Raw genomic sequence first — 16,307 nt, 5'->3', positions numbered from 1 at the left:
TTTTAAATGAAAAAAAGGTTAAAAAAATTGCCTTCGGGCTAATCCCCACAACCATGAATGTGCTGTTTTACAGTACAGTGCAAAATGGGTTTTCAAATGTGACTAAGCTTAAGGAATCCGAGATAGAAATAGTTTAGATTATTGGGTAAATCCTGTGAAATTACATGAATCATTACAAGGGGAGAATTTTTTCCGACTCCACTGAGACATGACTATTGGCAAAAGGCCAATCCACTGCTGCTGTTGCTGCCTTTGGGAAAGAAAATTCCCTCAGTAAAGGAATGTGAATAGCCTCTTCACGGAGAAAGAGCAAGGAAATGGACCTCCACAAAGGAACATGGCCCTGACAACACCTTCATTTTTGTTCAGTGAGAACCACGTCTTCTTACAGCCTACAAATCTATACAGTACTACACATATCCTTACAACCATTTAACTTACAAGAATTTACTATGGTACTGAGAGGGAACTAAAACAAGACATTACAAATAATAACTGCGATTAGTTGTGCTATAAAATGTTTACAAACAGAAGTCAAAGTTTTTATATGTTTGCTAAAAGCAAGAATGGCATATATGCATGAATATTCCAGAATTAAACTATTACTATGCATGCTAACTTGAAAACAGAAAAGAGAAAACCAACCCTCCCCTCCTCTTTATGTAACTGATTACAAGCATGCCAATATAAGATAAGCTATAAGTGGTTGTACCTTATGTTACAAATACTAGGATGCAAAACTAGATACAGTTATTGGCAGGTAAAGGGCATGCAGCTCCATCTGAATTGCAAACTCAAGTGGCCCCTGTGTGCTTTCTCTGTTATCACTAATCACACTGACTGTGGTGTTTCTGAAGTTGCACCCAGGCCTGGAAAATCAAAATCAAATCCAGAATCAAAACAAAACAACAACAACAAAAAGTGCCTAACTACTAACTACTCAGGAACTCAGGTCCTCGTGTTTTCACAGCTAGTGCACTTACACACTGAACTCCCTATGCATAACCCCTGTACGTGTGTTGTGACTGAGACCTGCTATATGAAACCAGGTATGGGATTTTCTACTTCTGGTAGAACTCAAAATGCTTCAGGTTAGGAATGTTTAATATGTATACTCAACTTTCTCCATTGCCCACATTCTCTCTCTCACTCTCAGTTAAAGAATGTATTTCTTGGGGCTGGGCAGATGATTCAGTGGGTAAAGTGCTTGTTGCATAAGTGTGGGACTTGAGCCTGTATGACCAACACTTACTTAAAAAAACAACAGAGAAGTTAAAGCAAGATGTAGTGCCCAGCATCCCAGAATTGGGAGGTGGAGATAAGAGGGTCTAGGGCCAAGACAGCCAGTGCAGCCAATCAGTGAGCTCCAGGTTCAATGAGAAACATGATCTCAAAAAATAAAGCAGAGAGCAACAGATGAGACATCTGAGGTCAATATGTGCTCTCCACATGCACATGCATGCATGTGGGTACTTAAACTGGGCTGCAAAAAAAGAGTATATTTTTCATTTTTAGGTATAATCAAATATTTTGATTGTCATTGTTTCATATTAATTTAAAATGAACTTGCTGTAATAATATTGATCTTACTAATCAAATATATCAGTTATTACCTTATTTTTTCTTTATTATCTATTTTGAATACTTAGTAATACTTGAACTTCATATGCATTATGGCTCTTATAAATTATATTACAGTTTATTGTATGCATGCATACATGCACATGTATGCCACAGTATATATGTTGTCAGAGGATTAAATGTGGAATCTGGTTCTCTCCTTTCACCATGTGTGGGTCCCAAGGATCAAACTCAAATTGTGAGGCTTGGTGGCAAACACCTTTACCCACTAAGTCATTCACCAGCCCAAATTTCTGAGTCATTAGCTGGCCCAAATTTTACTTACATTTATTTTGAATTAAATATATTTCTCAGGCCAGCAAGATGGCTCAGTGGGTAAAAGTGGCTGTGTAAGCCTGGTAACATAGGCTCAACTCCCAGAGGCCACATGAAGAACTGACTCTAAAACACAGTCCCTTGACTTCCATATCAGAGTGGTGGTGGCACACACACTAACATCTCACAATTCAAAAATTTAAAATCTGTATTTTTCTTATAAGTGTGATTTAGTTAGGTTTTCTTATAAACAAATGTAATCAATCTTTGCCTATTTAGGAGTTCAAGTGCTTCCCAACACTATAGATCTTAAATTTGGGCTAGTTACAAGTAAGACAGCAGAATTCTTATTTATTATTATTGTTATGTGTATGGGTGTTTGCCTGCATGTACTTATGTGTGCCACATATGTGCCTGGTTCTCTCGGAGTCCTGAAGGGGTATAGAATCTTCTGGAACTCTTTGTTGGTGCTGGCAATCCAACCTGGGTCAACTCTCTCCAGAGTCACCTCTCTACCCCCAACAATAGAATTCTTAAGTAACAAAAATGCATCTGCTATATTAACTTAAAGACAACTTATTAACAGAGAAAAAGAAACAACATGGAGATTTCAGCCTGGTACATACTGTATAAATGGCATTATCTTTTGTTTATATGGGCTTTATGGAATAATATATCTTTTTTTTAAACTGATGTTAGGAATTGAAGTGGGCCTTGCCCACACTAGACAAGCGTTCTACCTCTGTGCTACATGCCCAACCCAGTAGGATGAGTTTTGTTTGTGCATATTCCACCCAATCCCCTGTCATCCCTGATTCCATTAATCTCACTTAGGAAAATTAGCAATATCCTCTTCTCACAGTAACAATCAAAGGGCTGCCAGGTTTTAGGGGGTCTATGATTAACATGAAAATTACTTAGCTAGCCTGCCAATAAATAAAGGATGCCTGCAAAGTTTTCAATACAGCATTGGTACATTCTGGTGTCTGCTTCCTTCTGTTGGTGTTGGTGTATGTATTAGAAATAGGGCTCACCATGTAACCCAGGCTGTATTCAAGCTCACTATGTGACCAAGGATGGTCTTGACCCCTGATACTCTAAGGTGCTGGAATTACACATGAGTGCTCCCACACTCTGCTTTTTCCTTCTGCCATTGAAAATTATTTCTATAGTGTTTCTTTATTTTGAGGAAGAGAGAGAGAGAGAGAGAAAGAGAGAGAGAGACAGACAGACAGACAGACAGACAGAGAGGGGGGGGGAGGGAGGGAGGTAAGGCAAATATATGAGGTCAGAGGAAAACTTGCAGGAATTGGTTCTTTTTTTTCCTTCCATCATGAGGGTCCTTGGGCATCAAAAGTCATTAGACTTGGTAGCAAGTGTTTTTAAATGTTGAATGACCATGATAGCCACTTGCTCTGTTGTTTTTGGTCAGCAGTAACTGGCATTAAAAATGTATGGAATTATTTCAGGTCAAAAAGTTTCATAACAGATTTAGAGTGATAACTTAGAAATGCTAGCACTTAATCCTCTTAAGGACTCCAACGCGAGTTATTTAGAATTTACAAATGAGAAAAATGAAGAGAAGCAGGAAAGGTAATGCAGTTGATGAACAGTCAGAAGTGGGCAGACAGTAGTCCTCAGAAGCCTACCCTCTTTAACTTTCTCTAACATGTCAGGGCTACTTAGGAGGCTGAAGGACTAGACAGAAGGCCACACACATGTCTAATTACCACAGTCAACAAATGATCAAAAGGTACAAGGCAGATCAAGAGGAAATGTGTGGTGTGAAAGGCAGTGAGGGAGCAGCACCCAGTGAGCAGGAGTCTTGTTGTGCTTGCTTTGGAACCTTCCTCCCTTTTTCCCCTCTTTTTAAATTTAAATTAGAAACAAGCTTGTTTCACATGCCAATCCCAGCTCCCTCTCCCTCCCCTCCTCCCCTGTTCCCCTGTCCCCTACCCAGTCACCACTCAACTGTCCAGGGAGGGTGAGGCCCTTCATAGGGGATCTCCAAAGTCTGTCATATCATCTTAGGCAGGGTCTAAGCCCTCCCCCATGTGTCCAGGCTAAGAGAGCATTCCTCCATGTGGAATGGGCACCCAAAGTCCATTTGTATGCCAGGGATAAATAATGATCTACTACCCGAGGAACCCTTCCTTCTTCAATGAGACGATACCATTTCTCCTGTGCTCAAAAGCAACATGTATGTAAAAGATGGTGAGATAAATCCCTGCTTAGTAAATTAAGTTAAACAGCCAATATGGCTCTGTCTTAGCCACAGTTCTATTACTTTAAAAAGATACCATGACCAAGGCAACTCATATGAAATAAAACATTTAATTAGGGGCTTGCTTACAGTTTTGGAGGATGAGTCTGTTATTGTCACGGTGAATAATATGGTAGGAGCATGGTGGCACACGTGGCATCAGAATATCAGCTGAGAGCTACAACCTGACCTACAGACAGAGACAGAGGGTAACTCCCTGGGCCCAGCAAGGGCTTTTGAAACCTCAAAGCCCACTTCCAGTGATAAACTTCCTTTAAAGCCACACTTCCTAATCCTTCTAAAGAGTTCCACTCCCTTGTGAGTAAGCATTCAAACGTATGAGCCTATGGAAGCCATTTTCATTCAAACCACCACAGACCTAGGCTAATATTCTTCAAAGCAAATGTTCTTAGTAGTCATAAGCTCAAGTGCTAAAAATTGAAATAACACAGAAAAGCTAATAACCATTACCTGCTGCTTTGTAGTTACTAGAACATTTCTTAGGATGAATATTAACCACTCCATTTTGTATATTAATCACTGGATAAAATGAATAGCCATAAAATATAATCACAGTCTTCGGAAATTTTAAATGTGACCTGAAAGGTTTCTAATATAAGATCTCAGTCACTTCTGCAAGAATTTATCCATCTAGATATTAAGTGGGTCAAGGATAATCATATTTGCAAAAGTTTGTAAATTAAAGGAGCCAAGAGATGTCCAAGAAGAGATTTTTGTCTTAGTGGTTTCACCTTGGCCCCCTTCATACTAGATAGCAACACAAACTACTTTGACTCTGAGCTCTTAACAATAAGAGAAAGGGGACATTAGTCAACAATATTTTATTCATAAAATTAGAAACATTAACAAAACATCAGATCCTACAAAAGACTATTAGACAACTTCTAATACTTAAGGATCACAATCATGTAAGAGGGTGGAGAAAAGGAATGCATTCATATCTTCTATATCTCTAACTCATAAGGCAACAGTAATCAACTTCCTAAGTATCCTCCCCTTCCATTCATAGTAACAACCTATGGCACTGAACTTGCTTCCATCTATTCTGACATGACTGTTTTTCCTAGTTACTCATAACTAATGATACATACTGTGACAAGATCTTGGACTCATTAATGATTAAGTGTATGTAAACCATTTTGGGGTATTCACTGCTTTTTCCATGATGTAGTCTACTCATCAAGGTGTCTATGAAAGCTCATGAAATACTGATTTCAACTTTCTTTTCCATGTTTAAATAGAAGCTGTCTAGTTCTGAGGATACAGCAGCTTTGGGAGATGTACATTTTATACAATCTGCTTACAGTTCATTTCTAATCTTTTTTTCTGTCATCTTAGATTTAGCAAACTATTTTTGTGGAACTCCTTGGCACTTCTATTATAAGACATTCTTATCAATAAATAATGTCTGGAAGTAAAGGAATTTTTGTATTAACTCTATGTTATAAATGTCCAGATTTATAGTTTATGGTTGTGCTGGTTAGTTTTATGTCAACTTGACACAAGCTAGAGTCATCTGAAATGAGGGAGCCTCAATTGAGAAAATGTGTACATAAAAGTGTAAGACATTTTCTTAATTAGTGATTAATAGAGGAGGGCCCAGTCCACTGTGGGTGGTGCCATCCCGGGGCTGGTGGTCCTGGGTTCTATAAGAAAGCAGGCTGAACAAGCTATGATGACAAAACCAGTAAGCAACACACCCCTCCATGGCCTTTGCATCAGCTCCTTTCCTGTTCCCGACTTCCTTAAATGATGAAAAGTTATATAGAAGTGTAAGTCAAACAAATCCTTTCCTCTTCAAGTTGCTTTGGTCATAGTGTTTCATCACAGCACTAGGAGCCCCAACTAAGACATTGGTTTAGAACTTCCACTGCATTCAACCATATATCCAAAAGCTAAATGTCTACACCATTATTTGCATGGTTCCCATTTGAGAAATTTGAGACCCATACTCATTCCCTACCCCTATCCTCAGCATGCTTTTCTTCCATTGTTCATTTTCTATCTGGAAGCTCATGTCAGTTGCCCAGAGTGACCTTTGACTTCCTCCCTCACTAATATTCAAATATGTGATAGCTTATGCTTGCTTCTTCCTTTGGGCTTTGTTGACAGGACCCTGCCTGGTTCAACTCCTTGCTCCTCCTATCAGGACTACAGTATAACTTCCAAACTAGTTTTGGTGTCCTGGTACTCTGCTAGAAATATTTTCACTGTAATTTGTTTCAGAAGCAAATAAGTCATTATGCTTCTTAAAATTTTCAATTGCTTCCCACTACACTTAGGAAAGACACTTGGCAAGGGCATGCTGGTCCACTGAATTCTAATCTGTATTTTCTCCATGTCATATTTTGCAAAAGAACAGAAGGTGACCATGATAATTTGTCCTGTGTATTTTCTACACTATGTTTAAACATATCTATGTTAGTGCTCATTTTATTATAGTAGAGGATCAGCATTTATTATAAAATGAATATATACACTGAAAGTATAGAGTAAAATTATTTTTTTACTGATAAGGATATTTAGTCAAAGAGTTTAGAGACAAACAATTTTTGTTTTAGTCATACTGGATATCTTGTTATTTTTAAAAAACATTGTGTGTGGTGTGTGTGTGTGTATGTGTGTGTGTACAACTAACTGAGCTACTCAACTCAAGAATGGATATACAGTTATTTCAACTCCTGATCAGAAGATAATGAACTTCGTATCCTTGTCAATATATGCATAAGTGAGGAATTTAATTCTGGGAGAAACTTGTTTAAAATTCCATAAAGTCTTAAGAGGAGGCAAGCTGAAACAATATATTTTCTTCCTTTCAGTCTTGTGAAAAAAAAGCATTGACAGCATAAATGACTCAAGAGATTTATAACTTAAAACAAATCACCTTAAGGTACTGGGATCCATCAGCACTGAGATGGAACAGTTTTTGAAGCCCGCATGTTCCTTGAGAATGTTCTTCTTTGTGCATTATTTCCTACGCTCATTTCTTTCTGTTCTCACTGCATCCTGTACCCTGTACTGATTTACACAAATAGTGCTGGGATCTTTTCTTCACTCCCAGGAGGCAATAGTTGCTGTGAAATTTTTATTGTTTTTTAAATCTCTTTTTTGGATTCTTTGCACTTACAAGCCATTTAGCCTGCTTTTAAATTAAGCAATAAAAATTCTGTGACTATATTGCTACCCTCATCTGGAGCTAAATTATTAAAATTCTAATTCTTTTTCACTTTGCAAAAGTTAAGAAGCAGTAATATCTTAAGTTGGTAGACCATACCAAATGTTTTGATTTCTTTTTTAGGAGAAGTACTCAAAATCTATAACAACCTCTCGGGTAAAATTCCATCTTTAAAGGACTTTTGGGTTAGAAATTTATCACTTAAAAATTTAGTATAGTGTTTGTAGAGTAACAGAATGATGATCAAGTTCTAGAAATTAATATTACAAGATAAGTCTATAATGCATTAAATTTGAATACATGTTGGATGGTACTGGCTTGATTCTAAGAATTAGGTTAATCAAATACAGTTCCAGAACTGGGCTAGGGGAATACAATATACCTGGGCATCATGAGTGAGCTAATCAAGTGTATTTGAAACTAGAGATTGAAAAGAGAGAAAGAATGAGCAGGGAATCAGAGGGGACACTGTTTTCTGTTAGTATCCGATACTACAAGCACTGTAACAGCACTGTACTAACTCTGTAAATAAATAAAAGACGCTAAGAAACCTAAAGTAGTATTCTATGTCAGTCCTTATCGGCAATTGGATCAAGAAGAGATCTATCTCTTGTTCAAAATATCTACAAGTAGGTGGAAGGCTAGAGATGTTTACACTATGAGAAACTTAACTGAGGATAACATATAAGACAATATATATAATTTTACTATACCAAGCCGACAAAGATAAACAATTGGAAAGAAAAAATGAGTAACCTTTACTGGTTCCATCTACCTTTAAAGAACCTAGGGCTGGCAAAGTCATCAACAGCAGTACTATTAAACTGTACCAACACAATAAGGCTGCTGTTTTATACAACAACTTTTTAAGGTTTGGGATAGGTTTTTGTTGTTGTTGCTGCTGCTGCTGCTAAAGCTGTTGTTTTTGTTTTATTTGTTTGTTTGTTTTTACAAAGAGTCTACACAACCTTGGCTGGTCTGAAACTTGCCATATAGATCAATTCTCTAATTTCTGCCTTTCAAAAACAAAATTATAAACACACACACCAGATTTTTAACATGAGAAGAAAAATTTATCATAATATCTCTGTTAAAAAAATAATCAGCCTCATTCTACATAAGAATGGGTGCTGTTAATCAGTGTCCAGAACTGGTTAACATGGCTAAGTTGAGACACTGGACATGTTTCCATCATAGTAGATATGTTACAGTGGTGATAATGAGACCTGTAACATTTGTAAACAAAACAAACAAAACAAAACCAAACAAACAAAAAACCCAACAACAAAATTATGCATGCTAGTTATGGGGGTGCACACCAGTAATTCTAGAACCAGTGATGAGGATCACTGAGAGTTCTAGGCCAGCAAGGACTCTATCACAAATATCAGGTCAATTGGACACTGTTTTAAAGACAAAGAAACAACAATGACAGCAAAGCACATACCCTCCAATTACCTGTCCACTCACTCATTACACCAGCATTTACTGCCTGCCAACTATACTGTAGGCCTAGTCTTCCCAATAGTCACACAACTAAAATACATACTGTATTTGTTTATAAAGTTGGTATAGCGCTCTGGGGGAGGAGTGAGGGTGCAGGGATAGTGCATGAATCTACTTTTGACTCCTCTGAGGAATGGTAAAGAAAGTGAACTCAGAGTAAGCCAGCTAGTGACAAGCAGGCAGGAAGAGTATCCAGGTATAGGCACAATGAACACAGATGGGAGAGGCTACATAGTTACCAACACAATGTAGGACGAAGATCTAGGCCTTTGTTCAAAACTAAGGATACAAGACAGAGCAGGAAACCAAGTGTGGAGGTTCATGCAGCTGCACAGGTCACATATCCATAAAGGATACCAGTTTGAGGGACTGCAGGTCAGGTTGGGTCTAAGAGAATAGAGGAATTGCTATCCAAGATCACAGAGGTCTAAGGTACATAGGCAACCCAAACCACAGAGCGCCTGCTACCATCTGCCTTATATTCCCCACAACAGTTGCTAAGAGCTATTGTGCAAGCCAGGCTTATCCATCCAGGCTGCTTGTCCTGAGTAAAACAAAGGAGGTCTCTGCTTTTTTTTTTTTTTTTTATAAAAGAGCTTTCAGCTAAATTAAAGCTTTCTTTAATTTAGGGTCCAGTGTTCTGGGTTCTACAAAGAAGGTGTAAGCACCATTTATGGAGAAGCCAAGACATAAAGATTACTCACTTGGAGTGGGAAACTGCAAAACAAATCTACAGGAGAACTGCAAACAGACTTAAAGTGGCATTTGTCTGCCTTGATAGCAGTGATTCCACCAACCCCCCTGCAAAACCAACAAGCATAGCCAGTACTCCTATGTGCCAGGCACTGACTGCTGTATATCTTATATGATTTAATTCATTTGAGCTTACCATTGATGAGGTAGACACTATTATTATCCTTATCTTTCAAATGAAGAAACAGGTACAGAGTGACTAAATAATTTACCCAAGGTTATCCAGCTAGCAGGCTGGGGGTTCACTTAAATCTAGGCAGCCTAGGCCCAAAGTTCTGGCCCTGAACTGCTACCTACCATTTCAATATCATTGTATGTTTGATTTTGTTTTGTTTATTTAAAATCTTTATGCTGGGGCTAGAGAGATGGCTAAGAGGTCAATAGGGCTGACTACTCTTGTAGAGGACTCATAGTTGCTTCTTGGCACCCACATGTTGCCTCACAGCCATCAGTAACTCTAGTTCTTGTGGTCCGGAACCTTCTTCTGGCTTCTCCTGGCACTTGTACATATGTGGTGAACATAAACTCACAAAGGCACACATACCATACAGACAAATAAGGAATAAATAAATCTTAAATAAACTCTGAATTCTGTAATTGTGCCTTTTATTTTTCTCCCAGTCTTTTATCACTTACCGTTTCCAAGTACTTGGCTACTGAATCATATATATTACTTCAAGTTAGGTAGAAGATATGCAGCCAAGAAAAAATAGTGCATAGAACTGGAGAGATATCTCAGTGGTTAGGAGTCCTTGTTGCTGTTACAAAGGATAAGAATGAGCTCCAGCATCTATTTTTGGGTGACTCACAATAGCCTGCAACTTCAGTTTCAGGTGATCAACACCCTCTTCCAGCTTCCACAGGGACCCACATACCCACACACAAAGGCAAAACACACACATAGGTAAATAATAAAATTAAATATTTTAACAAACAAAAAAATAATAATCCTCTGTTCCTCCTACCCCGCCCCCCACATCTGCTCCTCAAAGAGGGTAAGTCCTCTCCTAGGAAGTCTACTAAGTCTGTCCCATCATCTCATTGAGGCAGGACCAACCCCCAACACCACTGTATCTAGGCTGAACAAGGTATCTCTCCATATAGAATGGGCTCCACTAAATCAGTTTTTTATAATCTAAAGCAGTAGTTCTCTACCTTCCTAATGCTGTGACCCTTGAATACAGTTCCTCATGTTATGGTGACCCTCCAACCATAAAATTATTCCATTACTACTTTACAACTATAATTTTGCTACTGTTATAAATCATAATGTAAATATATGACATACAAATTATCTGATATGCGTCCCCTGGTGGGGTTGCAACCCATAGACTGAGATCCACTGATCTAGAGGCTAACTCAGAATTTATATAAGCCTTATAAATAGACAGAGGTCTGAATTTCTGAAAGATGTTCTGGACAACACTCTACTATTGATGACAATTCCAGGTATGTCTTTAATGGTGGTCAACTAGAGATCATGTAGTTATAGACATTCTTTTGCCTATAAGAACTTTGAGCATTGCTGGGCAGTGGTGGCACATGCCTTTAATCCCAGCACTCTGGATTCGAGGCCAGCCTGGTCTACAAAGCTACACAGAGAAACCCTGTCTTAAAGAACAAAAACAAACAAACAAAAAAGAACTGTGAGCACTGAATTAATGGAACTCATGGAGCTCACACATTGGCTCCCAAGATCTCCATGACTCAGTGTTGAACCTGTTCTTCAGAGAATTGGGAAGAGCATGTATATGCTCATCAAGTCAATAGATGCACTATGCCAAATGCTATGAACAAAGATAGTTTGAAACATTCTTTCATTAAAAAACTTAGATGTTATAACAGACATGCTAACCTCATGCTATCATGGGTTATAGAACAGCACACTTTTACAAATTCATGAAGAAATTTGGGACGGAGTGGAAGAAGACAGAATGTGAGGACTGTTATACATGAAGGATTTGTTACTACCATGTAAGTCTTGGGATTTTGGTAGGGTAGTTTAGGCATCTGTAGTTACCAAGTACTAGAGAATGATACATTGTAGGTACACACACTTTCATTGCCAGGCATAAGGCATTTTCTGCTAGGCAGTAGGAATCAATAGACCCAGACATTGTAGACCACATGGCTAGCCCAGAGTCTTAACATAAAATTCATGCAGGGTCAGAAAACTCTATTATTTTAGTTAAAAAAGATATTTTTTACTCAATCTAATTCAAAATTATTTGACATCTTCTATGCTCATCAGAAAACTGTCTGATGCAGATTAAAGTACAAGTAGATTAAATATATAGTAGTTATCTCCTAACTGAGCCTTTTTAACACCAACCCCTATATCATTATTAGCATGCTTCCCACATCTATATTAGCACACATCAAGTATCAGTTAATCATGTCAAGGAATAAATGTATTTCCCCTTATTATTTACATGAAACAGAAGAAAATTTTCTGAAGGTAAGAGAGAGAACTAAGAAAGTGAAAACTTACTAGCTATGCTGAGTTATGGCTGCCAGCATGAAAGGCTAGATCACCTTAAGTAAGGTACCTGGAGAACAGGCTAAAAAGAACAAACTGAGACCCAAGTGCAGCCAATAGTAAACCACCTGGCTAGACAGAGTCTTAATATAAAATTCATGCAGGGCCAGAAAACTCTATATGCTATGTTTTTTCACTCAATCCAACTCCAGATTATTTCTGGTATCTGGTAGTTAGTGGCTCAGTGACCATACTTTCTGAAATAAAAAAAAAACTGGTACATGGTCTTAAAAGATGTTGTATCCATTCTAGATATGAGAATCTATTTATAACATGAAGGAACCTAAAAGTATTAACTATCTTTGTGTTGTTTTGGTAGTTTATAGGAGTTATCAGACAGAATAACTGATACTAGAAAACTCATTTATTTGTTTTGTGGTGATGAGGATCAAATCCAGGGCTTTTCACACGCCAAGCAAGCATTCTACCATTCAGCAACACCTAACCCCATCCCACCACCCAATCCCTAAAACTCTCTTAAAAACATCATGGAGCTGGAGAAATGGTTCAGTGGTTTTGTTACCAGCACCCACATGACTCACAACGATTTTAAATTCCAGTTCCAGAGTGTCAAATACCCTCTTCTGATCTCTGCAGGCACCAAGGATGTACATGGTAAACATGCATACATACAGGCAAGACAGTCATACATATAAAATGAATCTTTTTTAAATTGTTTAAGTAATTGTGAGCCAGGCCTGGTAAAAAATGCCTGTAATCCCAGTACTTAGGAAGTAGAAGCAGGAGGGTCAGGTGTTTAGGCTTCTCCTTGGTTACACAGCAAGTTTAAGGCCAGTGTGGGATACATGAGACTATCTCAAAAAACAAAAATATGTGACGGCTAACCATCATCATCAACTTTACTTGAGTCGGAATCTCCTGCAAAGCATGCCTTCTGGGCATGTCTGGGGGAGTATTGCCAGACAGGTTTAACTGAAGAGAGAAGACTCATGCTGAATGTGGTCTACATAATTAACTGGATTGAGATCCCAGATTGAATAAGAGAGAGGGAAAGGATGAGGGCAGGTGTACATCAGTAATCATCTCGCTCTACTTCCGGACTGTGAATATAATGTGACCTTACACTCCTAATGGTATACCTTCCCTGCCTGTATTGTTTCTAACCTTGGGCTTAAATAAATCCTTCTGGCATTAAGTTGTTTCTTGTTAGGTACTAGATCACATCAGTAAGAAAAGTGACTGAGAAGAAATAAGTACATTATTATTAGGAAGCTGCTGAGGCTTTCAAATGGAAAGTAGGGCTGAGGATGTAGTTCTGAGGAGGAGCACTTGCCTAGCATGCAAGATACCTTAGAAGTCTTTTGATTCCCAGCACTGGGAAAAACAAGTTAATACAAAGTGAAGAAATAAAAGAATCAAACCATGTTTTTTGAGACTGGTAATTTGGAGGCTGGAGACATGGTTTGTCAAACATGACAAGAGGAGCTCTGGTTCTAGCACCCATGCAATAAGTCTGGCATCCTGAAAACAATTGTAGTTTCAGCTCCAAGGGTCCAACTCCCTCTCTGGCCTCTAATGTGTACATGTGCATATACTCACACAGTCACATGTGTTTGTGCACACACATATATATAAAATAAAATTTAAAAATAATGTTAATCTGGAAAGGGTGTGTGTTGGGGTCTCTGCAAGCATCATGGCCAGCAGGGAAATGATCCATGTGAGGTGAAGGATGAAACTCAGGTCAGCACCACTTTAGCAGGCACTCGGTCAAAAACTTCCAGTATGACCTCTTGGTTTATTTTTCTCACACATTTAAGCAAAGTAAAATTTTGGGGGAAATTTTAAATGTATAATGGCTCCCCCTATTATGGTATCTCTTATCTTGCTCTCCTTCCTCTATTCTTCCCCTGGCTCAACCTCCCAAATTTCCAGAGATCTACAAGGAAGACACCAACTAAGAATCTAAACAATAGTGGAGAAGTGACCTTAAATGCTCTTCCCTGAACCTGGAAGCAACCTAGATGCCCCTCAACTGAAGAGTGGATAGAGAAAATGTGGTACATTTACACAATGGAGTACTACTCAGCAGAAAAAAACAATGGAATCTTGAAATTCACAGGTAAATGGATAACACTGGAAGAAACCATCCTGAGTGAGGTAACCCAGTCACAAAAAGACAAACATGGTATGTACTCACTCATATATGGATTTTAGACATGGATCAGGAGAGTGCCAGTCTGCACTTCCACTGACAGAGAGTCTGGGAAACAGGAAAGAACCTAAGAGATATGCATGGTACCCAAGAGAAGAGGAATGAGGCAAGATCCTCTGAACAGATGGGGAACACAGCGAGGGGTCGGGGGGAGTGGGAGCTGGGAAGAAGAGAGGGGGAGAAGAGGAAGAGAGAGTAGGTCATGGGGGAACAGGAAGGTTGAGTGGGGGGTAGAATAGGGGGAAGAGGGAATCATAGGTTAGAAGACAGATCAGGCACCAGTGTGACCTCTAGTGATCTAAAGGGATGACACCAATTGGCAAGCTAAGCAATAGTGGAGAGACCACCTCAAATGCCCATTCCTGATAATGAACTTGATGTCTATAACCATCCTGGAGCCTTCATCCAGTGACTGATGGAAGCAGAGGCAAACACCCACAATTAAACACTGAACTGAACCCAAGGAACCCAGTGACAAGAGAGAGGAGCGATGAGCAAATTGGCAAAGAATGGGCTGGCAGAGACAGCTGATCTGAACAAGGGAGAGCTCTTGGACCCCAGAATGATGGCTGGGAGGCCAGCATGGGACTGATCCAGACCCCCCCCAAATGTGAGAGTCAGTGAGGAGGCCTGGGCAACCTATGGGGCCCTGAGCAGTGGATCAGTGTCTATCCCTGGAATACAAACAGTCATCGTGTGCCTATAACACAAAGAGGGATGCTCTCTCAGCCTGGACTCTTAGGGGAGTGCCTGGACCCTGCCCTGAGTGAAATGACAGACTCTAGTGGCAATAGGGTGGGAGGCTGGGGGGGGATGTGGGGGAGGTGCGGGAGGAGGGGAAGGAGAGGGAACTGGGATTGACATGTAAAACAAGCCATTTTAAATTTAAAAAAAAGGAAAAAAGAAAAAAATGTTCTTCCCCAATAATGAGATTGATGACTACTTTATATGCCATCCAGTAGCTGATGGAAGCAGAAGCAGACACCCACAGCTAAACATTGAACTGAACTCCTGGAATCCAGTTGCAGAAAGAGAGGAGTCAAGATGAGCAAAGGGGTCAAGACCAGGCTGGTGAAACCTACAGAAACAGCTGATCTGAATAAGGGGGAGCTCATGGACCCCAAACTGGTAGGTGGGAAACCAGCATAGAACTGATCCAGACTCCCTGAATGTGAGAGTCAGGGAGGAGGACTTGGCAACCTATGGGGCCTCTGTTAGTAGATCAGTATTTATCCCCAGCATGGACTTTGGGAGCCCATACCACATAGAGAGATATTCTCTCAGCCTGGACACATGGGGGAGGGCCTAGGCCCTGCTCCAAATGATGTGACAGACTTTGAAGATCCCCAGTAGAAGGCCTCACCCTTCCCGGGGAGCAGAAAGGGGATGGGATAGGGGGATAGTGGGGGACAGGGGAGGAGGGGAGGGAGAGGGAACTGAGATTGACATGTAAAACAAACTTGTTTCTAATTTAACTACAAATAAATTTTAAAAATTTGGGGGGAATCTCCACATGACAATTATCATAACAAAACTTTAGGGGTGGCTGCAGCGAAACTTCCTTACAAAGTACACCTTTTTAGCAAAGCACCTGTGACGTTTGCAATAAGAATGAGTTCTACTGACTGATAAACAGTGCCCAGGGTAAGGACCTAGGGAAGAAGAAGTTGTAATAAGTGTAAGTACAGATTCTATTGATGGAGGATACCAAGTACACAGGACTTCTTCTATAAGGAAGGGTTCTATTCACTGATAGGCAGAGCTCAGGGTTAGGGCTATACAGTGCCCGGGATTTGGTTCAGGTGCAGGCTGGCTCCACAGAATAGCAAAAACATCACAAGGTTGTTAGACAACATTCATTCCAACCTTCTGGGTGAAAAGGAATCATTTCCTTTCCTTAAAGAAAATTGGCCTTCTTGTCTAACAATTCTAGATCCTTCAGTGCTTTCTCTAAGCTGTGCCCCCATCAGTCTGTATG

At 39.5% G+C, this 16,307-nt stretch overlaps 1 protein-coding gene and 1 non-coding gene across 13 annotated transcripts in view; one reads left to right on the top strand and one right to left on the bottom strand.

The window, feature by feature from the left end:
- The window catches only part of Rabgap1l (RAB GTPase activating protein 1 like), a 508,921-nt gene that overhangs the window by 38,211 nt on the left and 454,403 nt on the right, over positions 1-16,307 (bottom strand). The gene's annotated exons all lie outside the window — the stretch shown is intronic.
- Positions 8,460-8,592, top strand: LOC121137351. Its single transcript, XR_005874605.1, has one exon. It is a non-coding gene; the product is annotated as a small nucleolar RNA SNORA1 (small nucleolar RNA).

This window comes from Mesocricetus auratus, unplaced genomic scaffold, assembly GCF_017639785.1.
Source record: "Mesocricetus auratus isolate SY011 unplaced genomic scaffold, BCM_Maur_2.0 Super-Scaffold_100676, whole genome shotgun sequence".
In the NCBI taxonomy this organism is placed as follows: Eukaryota; Metazoa; Chordata; class Mammalia; order Rodentia; family Cricetidae; genus Mesocricetus; species Mesocricetus auratus.
Note: the sequence above shows the minus strand (reverse complement) of the source record. Positions and strands in the feature narration are given on the sequence as shown.